The 20,019-nt window shown below is 42.7% G+C and overlaps 1 long non-coding RNA gene across 1 annotated transcript in view; it reads left to right on the forward strand.

Annotated features, from left to right (window-relative positions):
- The window catches only part of LOC142818397 (uncharacterized), a 32,404-nt gene extending 17,126 nt beyond the window's left edge, over nucleotides 1-15,278 (forward strand). Inside the window, exon 3 of the long non-coding RNA XR_012895888.1 lies at nucleotides 14,924-15,278. This is a non-coding gene — a long non-coding RNA (uncharacterized LOC142818397). The remainder of the gene's footprint in view (nucleotides 1-14,923) is intronic.
- Nucleotides 15,279-20,019: the final 4,741 nt, after the last annotated feature.

Raw genomic sequence — 20,019 nt, forward strand, 5'->3', positions numbered from 1 at the left:
CACAAATATACTCAAACTTCCTCTAACTGCAAGCAACTGCATTATGACTAGCCTAAAGGCACAGCTTGTTTCATTTTGATTAGGCACAGCTCCCAAATTGCTATCTTTCCTAAGGCGCTAATCACTTTTAGCTGTGAATAGACTGATTTGCTAACCATACTGAAACCAAAGGCTGAAGTAAATGCTGATCTGTTGTCAAATTCTAAATTGGCTGTTGTAGAGAGAAGCTGTCATTCATAGCTAACGCCTCTTTCATGCATGCACACTCACATGCTCCTTCTAGTTTATGATGGATGAATTACATCATCAAAGAGAAGTTCGAATAGCTTTGTATCTTGCACCAGAGGATCTGCATGTAAAACTCTCCTTACTGTCTGAAATACACGTGACCTGTTATTCCTGAAAACTTCAAAGTCTTTCATAAGACCTATTAAAATGAGGGTAAAATGGAGTTAGGTTTTTTTTTCTAGCCATAAAAGGAAGCTCAACACACCAAGGGATACAATTTGAGAACTGCTGCTTGACAGTTAAACATAAACAATTCCAGTGATGAAAGCACAATATGGGGATAATTGTCTGTTCAAATAAATCTGCTTGATGCTAATGAGCATTTGAACAATCCATTAAGCAGTCAGTTCTTCCTGGGCAATCATCTTTGGTAAGCAAAAATGACACATTTGAAACTTTTATTAAGTATACAATTTCCTCCCTCTGTCTCCTCTGCCTTTGATAGGGATCCCTTTCCTAATACAGAAAGAAGGTGCTTTATCTCCACTAGAAAAAACATAACTTAGTCCCACACAACAATGCACCCCTCTCAGTTCAGTTACAATCAATAGAGGAAGGACGGCCCAGTTCAGATAAAATAAGAATTGACCCAAATTTTAACCCTCCCTCAACAGGGGCAACCAGGCTTCAGATCAGTTTCCAGCATCATGCTGTGAAGAAAGTTGTGGTTGAAGAAGCTATTTGTGGATGCATAATTCCTGTTTGGGGCTATGTAGGAATTGCATAAAAATGGATCTTCCTAGCCCAAACCATCGCCTTTTGAACTTCTGCAACCGGAGCATCTAAAACAGTGTTTCTTAAACTTTTTAAAACCGAGGAACACCAAACAATAATTTTTTTATGGGGAACACCAAGGATTTTTGTTGAGAGAAAAAAAAAGGAAGCTTGCCCCTTTTAAGAATGGCCATTTGAACTCTGTTCTCTCTGAGCCAAAATTAGGGACACATTACCTACATCCCCTGACCTCTGTTTACTATGCCCCTAACTCTCAGGTTCAAGATGGACATATGACCACAAGTAAAAGTAACCACCTCTAAGAACTTTTCCCACCATCCTCCTACCCATAGGGGATGAATTTGAGTTTGCCCTCCAATGAACACTCTCTCCTCTGGTGCTGGTCTCACCCCTGTGGTGTCTGCCCTTCTGCTTCATCCCCTGGCACCTGCACTTTCCCTTACCCCTGCACCCTCTTGGTGCTTCCTTCTTCCCTCACTTCCCCTGCCTCTTTCTCTCTGATGCCCGTCCCCTCACCACCCTCTGTCCCAGTTCCTCTCATGCTCCTCTGTGCCCTCACTTTGTGACTTGCTCCATCTCTGCCTTCCTCATGCCCACCCCTCCTTTCAACCCTTCTCCCAGCACCTCCCCCTCCTCTTGATTCCTCTTTCCCCCAATGCCCTTCTCCTCTCCTCTCCCAGCATCACCCTGTCCCCTCCACCCTCCCACCCCCACTGATTCCTCCCCTGCCTCCTCCTGCCCTTTTCCTCATTGTCTCCACTTGGCCCCCTGGCATTTGTCTCTCCTCTACCCTGTCTCTTGGTGCCTTCCCCTTTCTTCTCCTGCCCTGCCCTGCCTCTTCCCTCCCCTCCACACAAGCCCTTTTCCTTCCCACCCTCCTTCCCCCTAGTTCTCTCTGAGCCCCTCTCCCATCTTTGGCCTTCCAGTTTGCGGGGCTGGAGTTTGTGGTCAGGCCCCAGAAGTCCTGCAGCCCTGGCCCCAGCTGTTTCCGAGGCAGGACTGCTTGCCGGGCCTGGAGCTGGGCCGCCCGTGGTGCTAATGTTAGTGCCACATTCCAGTCCCTGCACCAGCTTTGGCTCCCAATAGGAGGAGCACGGGGGCTGGGAAGGGGGAACAAAACCCCTAATCCTCCCAGATCTGGCTTTCGGAGTGTGGCTGTGCGAGCAGATTCATGCACTGCTGCTCCACCAGTGGAGTGGGAAGGGGTGCGGGGAGAAAGGGCCAAGCATAGAGCACACACCAGCAGAGCCTGAACATACCCCACTCTGCAGCGCTCCAGCGAGCTCTGTGTGGTTTCTGCTGGGACTCTGGTGGCAGCTCCCAGAAGCGGCTCACTGGATCCAACCAGCGCCCCTCCCCCTCCGGCAGAAGTGGTGACCACTTGTGGATAGAGGAGGCCGGGCTGGTGGCGCATGGCGGAGGCAATCCGTAGTGGGAGGGAAGGGAACTCTGGACATTGTGCGACACCAGCAGCGGCCCTGGCTGCCCGTGCAAAAGCACCAAAGGAGCCACTTATGTGCTGGGTGGAGTCGGGGAGCTGCTGCTGCACCGCGACTGTCCTGGAAAAAAAGGGACATATGGTCATCATATCTCCATCTCACACCTCCAACTTCCTCCAGCTTCCTTGCGGCATACCAGTATGCCACACACCACAGTTTAAAAAATACTGAAAATATAAAGTCCTTTTGCAAGCATGTTGCAAAATTGAGTTGCCTGCTTTGGCACTGAACAAGAGATTCTGTCAGCAGAATCTACATAGCCACAGTTTTGCTCCTTTAGAGATGTATTGGGTACGCTCCCCAAATCTGAAAAATTCTGACCAGTTCCATAGTGGCCCAGAAAAGAGGCAGGGGCAGATGGGACATTCCTTCAAATATAATCCAAATATTTGCCTTGAAAAATTCATCAAGATCCATACAGTTAGAAAAATGCAAGCCCTAATTTATATAAAACTCTGCATATCTATATATCTGTTTTAGAAATGAAATGTCTTGTCTGTTTGTGCAAGAACTCCTCCCCAACAGCAACAGCTAGGGCCACCACATTTGGTAGGCAGTTTCCTCTTGCCCTAACTTAAAGCAAGGTCAGGGTTTGGTTGTGCCTGGAACAGGGAAAGTGGAAGGAATGAGGTTTTTCTCCCCTACATGGAAAGGGAGGGGCAGAGAGAGGAGGGACATGATCTTCACACTCACTAATGGGGGCAGTGAATGGGGATGGGATACTTCAGAATGAGCATTGGGGACATCTGCACTCACGTGAGATTGACTGTCTGGGGATGGGGCTCTGCATGTTGCAGGCCAGGCCATCTTTTACACAAGCTACAGGACCTGGGCATTACCACTCCCCTTGCTATGGGGCATGAGGTTTCCCCTCCCCACCGATGGGGCCTTCATATACCTCCTCCCCTGCTTTTCCACATGTGGTGAAGCTCCTATCCAGGAGTGCCTAACAATTTTCCCCTCCCCTCACACCACTTCAATTGAACTGTCGGGATTACCTGCACACTCCCCCTCCCCTGCTTACTCCAGGGGCCTGGGGATTTCCCCCCCCCCCCAAAAAGAGTGTCCCGTGAATCCCCAAATACTCACACTTTGTGCCACAAGCCTTTAGTTGTCCAAACACAATGAGCTTCGGGTATGAATGTTATTCCTTGTTGTTTTCTAAGGACTGAGAGAACCAATCACGTACTAGCAAGCTTTATTAAAAATGTGTAGGATTAATATTATCCAAAGATCTTAAGGTTTTATTACCACTTGAAGTGATTGGGGATGGATTGCAAATGACTTGCTAATCAGAACGATTGCATTGTCCAAAATAACAGATATTCACAGCATTTCATTTTCTCCCCAGGTATGCATTTGCCCTCATGTGCATCTTATTCTCCAGGCCACTCAATTCACTACAGAATCTTAAACACTGGATCCTCACATGAAGCTGTTTACAAGTTTCCTCAAGAGCATGTCTACAAGTGCTGATAATGCCCTTTCTTTTCCAGGGAGCTTTGCTTGCCTTGATCTAGGAAGTATTGATAGACATTGATTCATATTTTAAGCAGACCTCCAAAAGACTGACTGATCATTTTGGGATGTTCCATTTTTTAAAATTAATTTCCATCTCATACAGTGCTGTATGCACACTCCTAGCTGGACTAATTTTTAACACTGAATGCCAGAATAGTACTAAAGATGGCTGAAGCACGTGCTGTTGAATTAGGAGATGGTGGATTAAGACCTTGATCCTATTTTTCTGATGACCTGAGACCCTCTTTTAAGGACCAGAGTGAGAAGGCAGTATTTGGGGGAAAATGAACTGCTAATTCCAAAGACAAATCAATTCAAGAAGGCATTTAATGCAATTAAATGTCCATGAGTACTAGATGCAGGGAGAAAAATCAGCATAAGACCTCTCCATAACTAATTCCTTGGGATGGTAATGGAGAATATATAAAGCTAAAGAGTTTGAAACCAGCTACAAAGAAATTGGTGAACAAATGAGACAGTACATGGATTTGATGAGTCTGGGTTTTAAAAGGGAATGATAATACGAAATTGATAAAGAATCAAAATGAAAAGTGATGAGGGAGGGGGATAAGGTAACCAAGCTACTGAACTGGTGTCTATTTTTATGTATCACTGACAAAACTGGATGCTAAGCTTGTTAACCTCTCTCTCTGCACTTGATGGAAAGACATTGTCACCACCTGACAAGGCTCATTGCCAGAGGCTGTTGTGCAGCTGGTTGGTGAAGCAGCTGGCAAGTCAGAATGGTGGAATCTCACCCTCTCAGCTAGTAAATTGCTGTCCTTTAGTGATCTTTCCAGGCTGTGACTTAGCTTAGAATACAACATAATCTTACTTATATCAGTGCAAATTAGAAGGAGTTTGGTTGATGCATCAGAATTACACCAGCATAGAAAGAGAAGTGAGAGTGGCATCAAGGTGAGGACATTACATTTACAGAATTATTAAATATAATAAAAATAGATGAAATATTTGTCACCTGTAGAATTTGCATTTTGTACATCAACCTAGAAGGCAAATCTGCCTTCAGTTGCACATGTGCAACCCTTACTACTGATGTCAAGGCAAGTGGTGTGATTCCAGAGGTCCTTATTTTATGGTATGTTGCTACTTTCTGTAAACAAACCAAGTAGTCAGACAATGACACACAAACTAAGATTTTCAAACCTTATTAGTGGTTTTAGATGTCAGTCTTTGGGGGCCCAAATGGAGACACCTTTGTAAGGCTGCTTTTCAGAGATGCTGGTTGTTCAACTCCTACCAAAAATTGGGCCCCATTTAAGGTGCCTTAAACTAGGTACTCAAGAGCATTATTGTAAACGTTGGCCATTATTCAATATCTCTGCCCCCTTCCTAGTTTTGAAGTTGAAATGAATTAGTGTGGAGGAGGAGATTGGTAGACAGTGTGATTTTGCAAGGGGGAAATTAGCTTGCTTACTGACAAAAAAAAAAAAAAAGAAAAGAAAAGAGCATTTAGCAGGTGAGGTGGCTATCCTCATGATTTTCTGTCAGGCATCTAACAGTTGATTACAAACAGGCCAGAAATTTGCCACAGATAGTATGTCATAGTCTACAAGTTTCTTTCTACTAGTTTCTATTTGTCATTCCTGGTGCTCCTTGCTACACTGCTACTTAGCTTCTTTATCATTCAAGAGATCCCTTTACAGGCCTTAGTCTACACTAGGGAGTTATTTCAAAATAATAAGTGGAGCATCCCCACTCCGAAGGCTGATATTTCAAAATCACGGGCTTAGTATTTTGAAATCTGTACTTCTGCTTTCTTCAGGGAATAACATTTATTTCAAAATAGTATTAGTGTGAATTCCCTGCTGCTGCTGCTATTTCGAAATAACTATTCCCCAGAGTAATTTGAAGTAATTACTCCCTAGTGCGTCCTGGGGCTCTAAGTTGAGGTAGCGTGTCCACAATAACGGAGCCTGCCTTGGACTAATTTCTAGCCTTCCCCATAGTGTGGACATGCTATTTTGATTTTGTTATTTCAGGAGCACAGACCCTTCTCCCTTGCCCTCCCCCTGTGAGCCAAGGTCCCTTTTCCCTTCTCACCACTAGCCCAGGCCCTTTCCCACCGCCCCAGCTGGCTGTGGTGCACGTCAAACCTGGCTCTAACCCTGGCAGCCAGGGAGGTAAAAGGGTGCCTGCCTGCCCTGTGTGGGGTGCAGTGGGTTTCAGGTAGTGTCGTGTGCACACGGCGCTCTGGAGCACTGCAGCTTGCTGATGTGGGGAAAGTAGGAGTGCTGGAGGCCGCTGTTCCAACCTCTCCCCTGGGAGGCTTAGGGGTGCTTGGCAGCCACAGTAAGTGCAGCTGCTTGGGAAGGGGTGATTCTCTGTGGGGGCAGCTGAGTTCTGGGTAGTCGGGCACTGTGCTCTGGCTCCCCAAGAACCTGGCAGCAGGGGAGCCCTAAAGAGCTGCAGCTGGCACATAAGCCTGGCTGGGAGCCCTGCTCATTCCACCTGTTCCTGGGTTGCTGTCCTGAGCACCACACTTTCCCCCTCCCCAGCCTGGAGCTGTCATGGCTGTGATGCGGAGTCTGTCAGCTACTGTGCCATGTTTCTTGACGTTGAAAGCTCTGTGGGGTAGGGGAGGCAGAAGAGAAGTTGGGGATTGATTTGAAATAGCAATTCCAAATGGTGAGGGGAAGCAGCGAGGTTGGGCTCGAGCTGGGAGATGGGTGAAGGGGGAAAGAGGGAGGAGGAAGGCAGGACACAGAGTAACGTGATGACATCACTTTATCATCCCGTAGGAAAAAACGTTTTTTTAAATATAGAGGGAAATGAAAACTCCTCTTTCAACCAGCTCTTATACAGAATATATGTTTTTACTTTGTGTGAAACTGATTAGATCTTCTTTTTTGTTGGGTTCTCTTTGACAGAAAATGCCATTTTAGTTTACATCTGTTTAAAAAAATAAGTAGATTTTGATGAAAGATGTGGTTTAAAAATTAAATGCATTTCCTTCTATGTCAAACACTTTTAAAAGTTTGACATTCGCATGTTTAGATAAAATTGAATGTTTTATTCCATTACCTTGTTTCAGAATTTTATTTTGTGGAATTTTTTTGTCCTTGTTCAATTGATAAAATGGGAAAAAAAATCCAGATCTTTGGTCGTCATCTTAACTACTCATGATATTGCTCCTTGTAACTGTCTATGCATAGGTTTTTAAAAAATATCTTTTCAAGTAGAGAGAAACTTACTTTTTCAAAACCTTTTCATTTTACCAGAGACATCATCCATTCAGATCATGATTCTGTTGTGGTAGAGAGTACTGCTACCTTTTTAGCAGTTGTCCAATCTAAACCAATTGATTACTTATATTCTTTATTGGTAACATTTCTCTTGCAAAAAGGCTTAAGTCACTTACCTTGACTGTCTTTGTTTTACTCTCTTCAGGAAAGGTAAAATACTGATTTATCTTCTTCAGAATTACAGTACATTTTAATAAGTGTACATAAGATAATTCGGGATTCTTAGTTGGAAAGCACAATATAAACACTGTTTTTAGTTTACAATCTTTAAATATTAAACAATTTCTCGGGTGGGGGAAATTTATAAAAATTCTGTTTTTAAAGGAAAATGCCACAGATTTTAGACCAGTTGAATAACTTAAAAAAACAACTTTTGGGGGCATGTTTCCTAATTGTTGCTGATCTTCACGGATATTCCTTATTCACTGCATTGTTCCATAATATGTCACTGTCCATCATGTCTTTACTTCTATTTCTAAAATAATAAAGAATTTGTTAGAAAGATGTTGCTAAATACCTCCAGCATATATGTGCTTTTATGAATTTCAGTTTAATTTTTGGCATGTTACTTTCTTGGTAGAAGACTAATAGGAGAGGTCAAATAATTGTTTGCCATTTGGTGCATTCACATTGTGAGTGTCTTTGTCTTGAAGTGGTTGACTTCAATATAATCTGATCAATTGTGTTTTCAAGATGAAAATGACCAAGACTGGTAAAAATGAGCAATGAAATCTTGTAAAAGATTCATCTCAATATATTTTATGTGCTGGTGGCACCCTTGAGACCTTATCCATGCCAAACCAGAGAATTTGCTGACCCATAGAAGATCAATATTTTCTAACAGCATTACCAACGTGTCTACTGCTTACTAGGCTCTTAGAAGTCATTTAGGGGGTAAGTTGGAGCTGAATAAACTGGGGCTATGTCATCAGGGTTATTCTGAAGAAACTGCCAAAATAACTATTTTGAAATAGCACATCCACACTACAAATCCCCATCGAAATAACACATTTATATCTAAATAGCACATCCACACTGATTGGAGGCTGAATCGCATTTAAAATCCCCTGAGAGCACTCCTGGCAGGGCATCAGGTCATCAGTCACTTCCTGTAGCTGTTTCTTGAGGCTATCTGAGGCTTGTGCTTAAAGGGGCCCCCGTACAGCTGTGTCTAAGGCTCTTTTCCATTGCCCACCTCCTTGAGGAACAACAAACTCACAGGCTGCATCTAGACTGGTAAGTTTTTCTGCAAAAGCGGACGCTTTTGTGCAAAAACTTGCCAGCTGTCTACACTGGCCGCTTGATTTTGCGCAAAAGCACTGACTTTCTATTGTCTGAAATCAGTGCCTCTTGCACAAATGCTTTGATGTTCCCGTTCAGGCAAAAGCCCTTTTCCGGAAACGTTTTTGTGCAAGAGGGCCAGTGTAGACAGCTAAAAACTGTTTTGCGCAAAAAAGCCTCTATGGCAAAAATGGCGATCGGGACTTTGTTGCGCAAAACCGCCTCTAGATTGGCACAGACGCTTTTCCGCAAAAAGTGCTCTTGCGGAAAAGCATCTGTGCCAATCTAGATGCTCTTTTCCGCAAATGCTTTTAATGGAAAAACTTTTCCGTTAAAAGCATTTGCGGAAAATCATGCCAGTCTAGACGTAGCCACACTGTATGCTCTGGTTTCCCTTGTGGATGCCACAGCACTTCCACTGTGGATCCAGAACTGCTGCAAAGCAGTGCCAGGTTCTTTGATGTCCTGCTGCACCTCCTGGCTCCATTTATACAGACTGCCCTTCTGGCGCTGCAGACCCATGACAACCAGCTCAGAATGGGGCATGTCCTTGCCCCGGCCCAAGTAGTCCTCCTGCAACATAGCCTCTTCCAGCCTCTCCTGAACGCTGTGTACCACCGCTTCTGGCCAGTGGAGACCAGTTCTGACTGGTGGGACTGCATCGTCACGGAGCAGTGGGATGACCAGCTGTGGATCCAGAATGTCTGCTTGCAGAAGGACACTTTCGTGGAGTTCTGTGAGTGGCTTGCCCCTTCCCTCCGGTAACTGGATACCCACATGCGACCTGTCACCTCCCTCCAGAAAGGTGTTGCCATTACACTTTGGAAGTTCGCTATGCTGGACAGCTACTGCTCTTGGGGGAACCAGTATGGCATGGGGAGATCGACTGTCAGGGCCATGCTCATGCAAATTTGACTCTCCTGCTATTGTTCTAGGAGGATGGTGAAGTACTAGAATGGGCTCCATAGGAAGTGGCAGGAGGTGGAAGCACTGGAGAGTAATTAGTTCGAATTACTCTGGGGAATAATTATTTTGAAATAGAAGCATGGGAGTATACATATGACTGTTATTTCAAAATAACAATTTCAAATGAGCATTACACCTCATGAAAAGCAGGAGTACAGATTTCAAATTCTGTAGCACATTATTTCGACATAAGGGGCTTGTTAGTGTGGACACTCCACTTCTCAATTTGTCCGTGGGGGTGTTATTTTGAAATAATGTCCTAGTGTAGGCCAGGGCTAGGAGAGGTTGGATATGGGAGATGATCCCATTATATACACACACACACACACACACACACACACACACACACACACACACACACACACACACACACACACACACACACACACCTTTTAAAAAGAGATTATACAAACACACACCCTAACTTGAAACAGAATTAAGGCAGTAAAAAGTTTAAAATGGAGTTTCAGTTACAATATGGAGTAACTTTAGTTACAGTGTATTAAAAAAGGAGTTACAATAACAGATTCTTGAAAGGCAATTCTTAACAGGAGACTAACAAATTAATCCAAAAGCGCTTAACATTGTTTCATTTGTAAAATCCCATTCATAAAAACTGGACTGCAATTCACGAGGCTATATAACATCACATTTGTAGATATAATTAATTAAAAGGACCATTTCATTCTCTACCTTACATTATGCTGGGCCTCTGCATAAAACTGGAGAGATATTCCAGAAAAACTCCTCTGTATCTAGGGAATGTGTCTGCTCTTCCAAAAAATTTTCCAGAAGGGCTGATGCACTCTTTTGGAAGCTCTGTATTCCTCATTTTGTGCAGACAGGACAAAGTTGGAAAAGACTCTTCCAAAAAAAGAATCAGAAAAAGTTACACAAATTGTGGTTCACAATTTGTGTACTTTTTTCTGAAACCGGCCCCAGTAGCGTAGACATCGCCTGAGCCAGGTCAAGGCTGCATCAGAGCTAATGTAATTAGAAATAGAGTTTTCTTTAAACTCTGTGATCTAATTTAATTCTTACCCTCTATTTGTACATACAGAGTTTTTATTATAAGAGAGTAGAAAGGGGATTTTTAATTGAACTTTGAATTAATTTTGAAATACAGTTTTTTCCTTGCATGAGAATCAATTTTTTGTGTGCCTATTTCACAATTACATTTGAGACAAATGTCTGTTATTGACGCTTAGACTTTGAAATGGTAGTATACTGAAATGAGTTTCAGATACATGGAAATTTCTCTTGCTGCAACAAATAATGAACACATGTAAATGAAAAATGCCTTAAAACCATTTTTAGAAATATAAGGAGAAGCTTAATGACAGAATAACTTGTTGCAATAAGCTTTTGGAGCTGAAAGTGTATTCTCTAAGCAATTATTTGCTTATCTATCTGTCTGTCTGTCTGTCTATCTATAATTATTTTTGCCTAGGAGAGACAATTTCCTTTAATAAATATTTTGAACTGTAAGTTATTAAAAATGTGTCCTTTAATTAGTTCAGGTTATTGATGTCATTAGAATTTTTATGTATAAAATGTTTATTCATTTTAACCAGTTTGTATTCCCATATTCATTCACTGCTTTGTTTTCAGTAACAGTTTTCTTGAGATTAGTACATAAAAGTTTAGTTTTTTTCCTCTTCAGGTTATTACTTAGGGTTCTGTTATAAATGGAACAATATGTTTGAAAATGAGTTTGCTTTTTGCCTGTAAATTAGGAATAGCTATAGAATTTCAGTGAAGTTTTTATAAAGAAAAATGTATGTGAAGCACATTCCTTGCTTTGTAACCATGTTTTATACTCGGATAAATCACCAAGGGGGAGAGCCAACATAATCACAGGATTATAAATGCCCATTTTATTTTGGCTACTTTTGCATATTGAAAAGCTATATTAGTTTGACCATCAGCTAACTGTGATGAATTATCTGTAAGCAAAATCACTTTGAACAAGCATTTTGAAGAGAAATATGATGGCTGCTTAGGAACATGAGTTGCCATATCAGAACAACCAAGAGCCCATCTAATTTCCTACAGGATTGTCTTTGCTCCCAAAGAACTTACAAATTAAGTCCATGAAAGCTATAAATAGACTCGCAAATCCTTGATCTAAATAGAGATGTGCTACCAAACTATTAGGTGCTATTCTGTGTTTCTCTGTATTGTATTAACTAGTACATCGTTGGGCAATCTGTACTTCAAAGCACTGCTGAAGTAAGCAAGCAACTCCACTGAAGTCCATAGAATTATGCCTGCTTACCTAGGCCCTGGTTTGAAAATCTATATACAAAGTTTTGGGAAACAAAGGGTTAAATAGATGTCCTGGATTTCACATAATGTCTTTGCCTTAATAAGCCAGTAAGGATCCCCAGACTTCCCATCTACGTCCTTGTTGCTCTTCTCCTCCCAAAATAGGAATGCAGATGGTCAGGATTTTTTCAGCAAAATATTGTTTCACCAAAACTGATTTTTTATAATGTGTGAGAGAATAGGTTGGTTTTGAAAATTTTCTCAACTCAATATTTTTTTTAAAAAAAAATTCTCAAAACTGAAAGCTGGTTCCAAGTTGCTTGTTTAGAAGTTTAAGGTAAACACGGTACAATTTAGTACCATTACTCTGTGGGAACAAAGGGTGTAAATAACTGGTACATTGGAATAGTGATAGAAATGTAGCCGTGTTAGTCTGGGGTAGCTGAAGCAAAATGCAGGACAATGTAGCACTTTAAAGACTAACAAGATGGTTTATTAGATGATGAGCTTTCGTGGGCCAGACCCACTTCCTCAGATCAAAAACTTTTTGATCTGAGGAAGTGGGTCTGGCCCACGAAAGCTCATCATCTAATAAACCATCTTGTTAGTCTTTAAAGTGCTACATTGTCCTCCATTTTGGTACATTGGAAGACGCTCTGATAATGGCAGTGAGTAAGCAACTTTCCTTCCTGCTTGAAGACACCATCTACTACCTCTATGTAAGGCGGAAACACTTCTCCCCGCCATTTCCCTTTAGCTTGACTTTATCAACAGAAAATGAAGACTAACACAATACAGGGCTTGACTTTCCAAAGGGCTATACCTGATACAACACACAAAGCCAGTAATAAATCTGATAAGATTAGAGCCATAAACTCAACTCCAAGCTTTTTCTACTCTACTTGAGCAGCCCAAATCTGAAATCTATTTCCTCCCTTATTAATTCCCTCCCGGTTTCACATTGCTGGCAGTTGATGTGGTGTAGAGACCATTCATCCCCTTCTGCCTTGGTCCAGTGTGAGATCTGTGCACCACATTTGAGGGCAACTGCAGTATAGCTGTGTCCTTTGCATCCACATGGCATTCAGTGGGAGTGCAACTTATAAAAGGTAAAGAAACGCAGGAAAAGTTGGATGTGATGAGATATGTGACCAGCCAGATAATTCAAGATGCAGATTCCCCAAGCAGAGGCCAGGAGGCAAATACAGCACACTCTGTAAGTGAGGGCGGCAGGAGAACTTCGCATAAGAAAGATGTCAGTTTATAAAGAAGCATTAAGTGACAAATGGCACTGCACTCAGAGACTGGGAGAAATGTTAGAAATGTTTGCTCTGAAACATTGACAGCTAAATGTAATAATAAAGGCTTAAACTGAGACACTGCAGAGTTCCTTCTCACACTTGCTGTTATGTGGGAGTTCGAAGCAGTTTATTATTCTAGGCCCTATTCTCTATGTCTCACCTAATGACTGGAAAGAAGAACTCTGTTTTTATTATTGGCTTTGTCAAGCTGTCAATGGATCTAATGCCAGCTGCTAACAGGGACAGCTCATCTATCGCTGCATAAGTGTAAGGGATGAAGTTGTTTCTCACAGCTTGGGTTGCAGAGTTTCACTTAATTCCCCTTCTCCAACCCCAGTAGCTATTCTCGTCAGTTCTGATCAGACAGGGCTTGTAAGGCTGTCAGTGCCTCTGTCAGTCACGGGAGATATAGAAGGCTACAGTGGGGAAGGAGATGCATTAGTGTTTCTCTATGTGTCAAAGCCCTTCCCTGGGGCAACATACTGAGTGCAAGACTCTTTGTCTCTTGTGTGGAATTTCTTTTTCTTCTCGTGTAGGGCTTGATAGAAACCAGAAGCTGCTGAGTTTTAATCCCAGCACTGACTTGGTATATCCTTGGGCTGGTCATTTAAATGATCTGCATCACATTCATCCCTGCTGTAACTTCAGTGTGGGATATAGCTGGCCCTCTGAGGCTACGTCTACACTGCATAATTATTTTGGAATAAACTATTCTGGAAGAAATACTCCAAAATAACTTATTTCAAAATAGCGCATCTACACTGCAAATGCCCACTGAAATAGTGCTGAGCTATATCAAAATAGAGAGTCACACTGATTGGATGTTGAATCTCATTTAAGGCTACCCGGAAGCACTTCAGGCAGGGCATCAGGACAGCACTCTCTTCCCGTGGCTGCTGACTGAGGCTATCTGGGGCTCATGCTTAAAGGGACCCACACCCATACAGCAGTGTCTAAGGCCCTTTTCTTTTGCCCACCTCACTGAGGGACAGCAAACCCATTCCTCTGCCTGCTGTGGTTGCCCTTGCGGACACCTCAGCAATCTAGCTCTAGAGCTGGAGCTGCCTTTGGGTAGTCAACAGCTATTGAAGTTTGTGCTGACCCTCATGCTGCAGTTTCTGCAGGCTGCCTCCCAGACACTGCAGGAATCCAACCCCCTGCTCATTCTGGAGACCCTTCTCGGATCTCTGAGGGCACAACTCATGCTGCTGGATCCTGCCCACCCTCTCCTGCACAGTGTACATTGCTGCTTCTGGCATCTGGACACCAGTGCCGATTCATAGGATTGGCTTGTCATGGAGCGGTGGGGCAACCAGCAGAGGCTCCAGAATTTCCGGATGAGGAAGGACAACTTTCAGTAGCTCTGTGAGTGGCTCACCCCTGCCCGCAGGTGACAGGACACTCACATGTGACCTGCCATCTCTGTCCAGAAGCAGGTCACCATTGGCCTTTGGAAGCTCTCCACGCTGACAGCTACTGATCCATTAGGAACCAGTTTGGCATGGGAATATCAACTGTCAGGGCCCTGGTTGTGCAGGCTTGGTGCTCAGGCTATTGTCCCAGGAGGGGGTTAGGTGGTTGGAATGGGGTTCCCTAGGGAAAGGAGGGTGGTTGTTGGTGGTGGTGGAAGCCCTCTTTCGGGGGGGAGAGTGTTCAATCCCACCCTCACAAAGCCTTGTTGGGGGATAAGTGAGGGATTGCTCCTGCTGTTGGGGGGGGGGGGGGGGGATGGTTCAGGGACCTCCAAAGGACTCTAGTAACCTTGAGATACTGGCTGTTTGTTTGTCTCCTTCCACAGGTAGTGCGGGCCACCACACCATCCTGCTGCGCAGGGCCATCAGCTTTGGTGACATGGATGTCATCATTTCTGGCTTTGCCAACATGGAGTTCCCCAACTGTGGGTGGAGGGGCAGAAGTTGACAGCATCTGTATCCTCACATGGGTCCTCAACCACCAGGAATATGTGTACATCAATTGGAAGGGATGCTTTTTGATGGTTCTGCAGGCCATCGTGGACCACCGTGGCCACTTTACAGACATCTACATCTGGTGGTCCAGGAAGGCACATGACACTTGCATCTTCTGCAACTCTGGTGTGTTCCAGAAGTTTCATGCTGGCATTTTTTCCTTCACTGCAACATTAAAGTTAGGGATGTGGACATGACACTTTGTATTGTGTGGGATACAGCCTACCCTCTATTACTCTGGCTAACAAAGCCCTACATCGGCCATCTTGACTACTCCAAGGAACGGTTCAACGCCAGGCTCAGCAGGGCCCGCATGATGGTGGAGGGTGAAGGTCTGAAGGTGAGGTTCCATTGCCTCCTCACCTGGCTGGACCTCAAAGACTGAAACATCCCACATATGGTAGCTCTGTGCTGTGTCCTTCACAATATTTGTGAAAGGAAGGGGGAGGTGTTCCTCCCTGGGTGGGAGGCAGAGGCTGATTGACATGGCAGGGCCTTTGAGCAGCTATGCATGGCTGCCATCTGGCAGGTCCATTAAGGGGCTGTGAGCATCTGGGAGGCCCTGAGAGAGAGTTTCTCACAAGGACCCCAGTGACTCCAGCAGATTATGTAGCACTGGGAAGAAGGATCAAGGAATTTGAAGCACAAGAGGTGTTCTCGTCCATTCTTCCAGATTCTATGATTCTATGACACTCCCCTGGGCCTCCCCACTTAGGGCCTGTGCATTGCCCCTCTGAGCCTTTCCTCTCACACCTCTCTCTTTCCCTCTGAACCTGCAGAGACAGGTGCTGTAGCTACTAGCCAACCACTTTTGCTCGAGCAGCCAGTAATCAATAACCATTGCTCCTGAATATGATTTCTCGGTCACCTGGGAGAAGTGTGGCTGAAGTAGATTTGTAGCTTGAAGCACATTCACACTACCTAGTCTCATCCACAATTAAGGAATAATAATCCCAATTAGGTGGATTGGCCTGTGCCCTGTTTTGAGTAAGACACTTGTTTAAGTCTTGTCAAAGGAAGGTAACTGCAGTATGGTGCTTTTTGACTTCTGTGCTGGGCCCCCTGAGATAAGGTTACATCTTGTGCATGACTTGGATGTTTTTTTAGAAATGGCATGGCATGCTGGCATGCAGTTATATAAGACTGCAGCCAGTGATGTTCTTGTTGTTCACAACAGGGAGATCAAAGTTGTAAAGTGGTGGATGTTTCGTTTTTCTTTGTCAAGCTTATTCCTGTTCTCAATAAACTGGCAACAGCTTGACAAAACACATTGAGGCTGGCTTTCCCTGACGTGCCTTTCAAATCCCTCAAATGATCTCACCCTAGTGGTGTTCTTTTTCTGCCTTACTCCAGGAAAGTGGTTATTTTCCCAGCATGTTCCCTCTACCCTATAGAATCCATCCTCTCATCCTCTGTACTATTCATTTTCCTTATGCTGCTATTTGAATGTCCCATTCTATGCAATGTGACACTGGTGCCAGCACCCATGACCCAGGTCCTGCCTTTACTATCATTAGCTAAATATGAGTCTCATTAACTTAAATATTCTAATAGAGTCATAAAAGACTCTGCCTAGTTCTTCCCAGGAACTACAAAAACCCCTGGCTACTCCTACAGTGGTATGATCTTGTGCAAAAACTCTTTAGCTCAAGAGTTCTTGCATTAAAGTAGTTGTGCAAGAGAGCATCTACACTGGAATGTGCTTTTGCGCAAGAGCATCCATGCCAGTGTAGACTCTTTCTTGTGCAAGAAAGCCCTGATGGCCATTTTAACCATCGGGCTTTCTTCACAAGAAATTCATGTTGCCTGTCTACACTAGCCTCTTGCACAGGAACAGATGCACAAAAAGGCTTATTCCTGAGTGGGAGCATCATAGTTCTTGAGCAAGAAGCCCTGATTTCATACAGTAGAATATCAGTTTAGTTGTGCAAGAACACACGGCCAGTGTAGACAGGCAGCAAGTTTTTGCACAAGAGCGGCTGCTTTGGTGCAAGATCGCGCCAGTGTAGACACAGCCCTGTTGTCAGAGTAGCTGGCATTGCTTCAGACAGGGACAAACTCCTCCACCATACAAGGGGGGAGGGTGTCTTGTTCTCTCGATGTGAAAATGACTTTTTTTAACCCTTCCCTTTTGCTGTTTTATCCTTTGCTTTTCCATTTTCTATATTGATGGATGATCTCCCAAACACATTGCTTGCTATTCTCCTCTGTGTCTTTCTTCAGAAACAAAAATAGGAAACAGAAAATATTTCACAGGAGAAATAGAGAAATAATTGTTACTTTCCTGACAATAACATACTCCATGTTTTGTTAGTCTATAAAGTGCTACCAGACCATTTGTTGTTTTTTTTTTTCTGTACAGACTAACCCAGCTACCCCCTGAAGCTCCTGAATTAGTGGTTCCTTTGAAGTATGTGTTCCTATTTATATAATAGTTTTGTTGGACTTTAGGTTTTCCCTGGTATGAATGGAAAAAACTGCTGATCACAGGAGTCACTGGGTTAACATGTGAACATGTTGTGTTCCAGCAATAATGGTCTGAGGTTGCTGCTTCATTCTTGCACCTGTTCTAGTTGACGGTAGACTAAAAGTCTGAGTTTCTTTTTGGAGCACAATGACTTCTAAATCAAGAAACCATTTTAAGTTCTGGAATCAGGGAATTTGCATGTGTTGCCAAAAATATTGTTTTTGCTACCAAAAAGCCTCCATCCGGTCAATCTGCAAAGTGAATATAGACCCTTTCAATGGAACCCTTTCAAAGGAACCCTTTCAAAGGAAAGGGTTAAGTCTATATGGATGAGCAGCAGGTTTTTAATTCTTTAGGGGATAGACAATGAATGGTGCTCTTGCTATGGGACGAGAATTGAAGTGACCATTGATCTTCCCAAATTTTCATACATTATATGTTATGTCTTTAGGCACCTAATTCTCATTGAAATCAATTGGAACTAGCCTCTAAATACTTTTAAAAAAATCTGGCCCCAACCCAAATAGATGGTGGACTGGTCCTTATTAATTTGTTTGATGGTAACTCTATTTGAGATTGGGGTCTTATTGTGCTAAGCACTGTTCAAACATACAATAGGAGCATCCTTCCTTCAAAGAATTCACAACCTAAATAGACAATAGATGAAGAGTGGGAGAGGAAATGGAGTCACTGAAAAGGGAAGTGACTTGTCCAAGGTCACACAATAGTTCTGTGGTTGAGCCAGAACAAAATCCAGATCACCTGAGTCCCTATTGACTGCCTAGCTACTGTTACTTCCAGTTTCTACCTGATTAGTATGATAGCAAAACTTTACAAAATATTGAATGAAATAACTTCCAACTTCTGCAAATGGTTGGAAAGGAAGCAGCCATGAAATAATATCACTGCATGAGACAGTGATATCTGTCTGATGACTTTTTTTAGGTTATGGAATGTAATAGGTAAATCATCTTTGACATGAAGACAGTATTTTTCATCTGAAAGATCACAAAGCTCCCATGAGGTAGGTATAGTATTCTCCATTCTACAGATGGGAATTCAGAGGTAAAGGGCAATTTAGTTGGTCTACTGAAGCTTGCACAGCTGGGAATGAAACTCAAGTCCTAACACATCCAGTGTGGCCACATGTATTAGCTGTGCATTCTAGTGAATGTGGAATTCACTTCCATTCTCTAGATCTATAGTCAAGCTGCCTGGTCTCAGATGACCCATAGTGGCCAGCAGATAAGAATAGAGACTTGCCCAGGCTATCTCCATTAAAAGGAGATATCCAACCAACTCATGCATCTTTTACAGGGGAAATGGAATAAAAAGAGGGAGGAGAATGTATGAGTCTTAGAACTTTCTTCTGCTCTTGGATCTAAACTGAGTGAGCACGATGCAGTTCCTGCAGCAGTCAAGGTTGCCACTCAAGTGATTGTCCTGCAGGATCAGGAAGAGAATAACTACTTCTCCATGTAATGGGCTGCTTGATCTGCCCTTTAGGAAGCTGAATCCTTATAGAATTTATGCTTAAGGGAAAAGAGACATTTTAAAAAAAATCTGTAAGTGACTTTCTCCTTCTGTTCATTCCTTTTCAGCCTGTTTGCCATAGTGGCAAGTGTCATTATAGTCTTTGTTAATGAACTTCAAGGATGATGATGACAGATACTGGAAAGAGGAAGGGGAAAAACGACTGTTCAAAAGGATTGTCAGTGTCATTTTTGTGGCACCCGCTAATAAATTCTGTATCCCTTGTAGACCTCACTGATGACATTCCTGTATGGCAAGATGTCTAATTCTTCTACGATATGTTTAGAGATGTTTTAATTGAGGATATTGTGTAACAGACCCTAATTATGGATTTCTTTTGGTTAGTTGGATATTAGTAATAATCATAGGTTAATTTTTGGCATGATCTACTTGCTGAATTGGATTTTAGAATCTAATTTGTCAATTTTTTTTTCTTAGGTTGATTAGGTCATACTGACACTTTTCTGTGTAGCAATAGTAAAAATAGCCTCTCTTGATTAACTGAAAAGGGAGTGAAATGAAATATACAAATTCAGCTTTATTTCCCATTTCACTCTCTTGATGAATATCTTGATGCTATTCTCAACATTTTTTATGTTACATGGGTGAGTGTGAAAATGGAAATACATCAGGGAAATGGAAAAACATGAACGTTCCTGTTACTGAAACAAAACTAAATTATTATGACAAATGTGATCATGAATATGGAAAGGAAAACAAGAATGAGTGTATTTCCTATTGCCTAGCCTTAAATCTCATATAATTTGTACAAAGGAAATTCAACACACGCATGATCATAAAACTGAGATGTGGAGTGCTGAGGCCAGTGTAATATATAGAAGATATACAAACTATTAAAAATAAATATTTAAAAAACAGCCTATCATTTTTTCTTAACAATAAAACATCCATTCTCCAATTCATAGT

This window comes from Pelodiscus sinensis, chromosome 15 (assembly GCF_049634645.1).
Source record: "Pelodiscus sinensis isolate JC-2024 chromosome 15, ASM4963464v1, whole genome shotgun sequence".
Taxonomy (NCBI): domain Eukaryota; kingdom Metazoa; phylum Chordata; order Testudines; family Trionychidae; genus Pelodiscus; species Pelodiscus sinensis.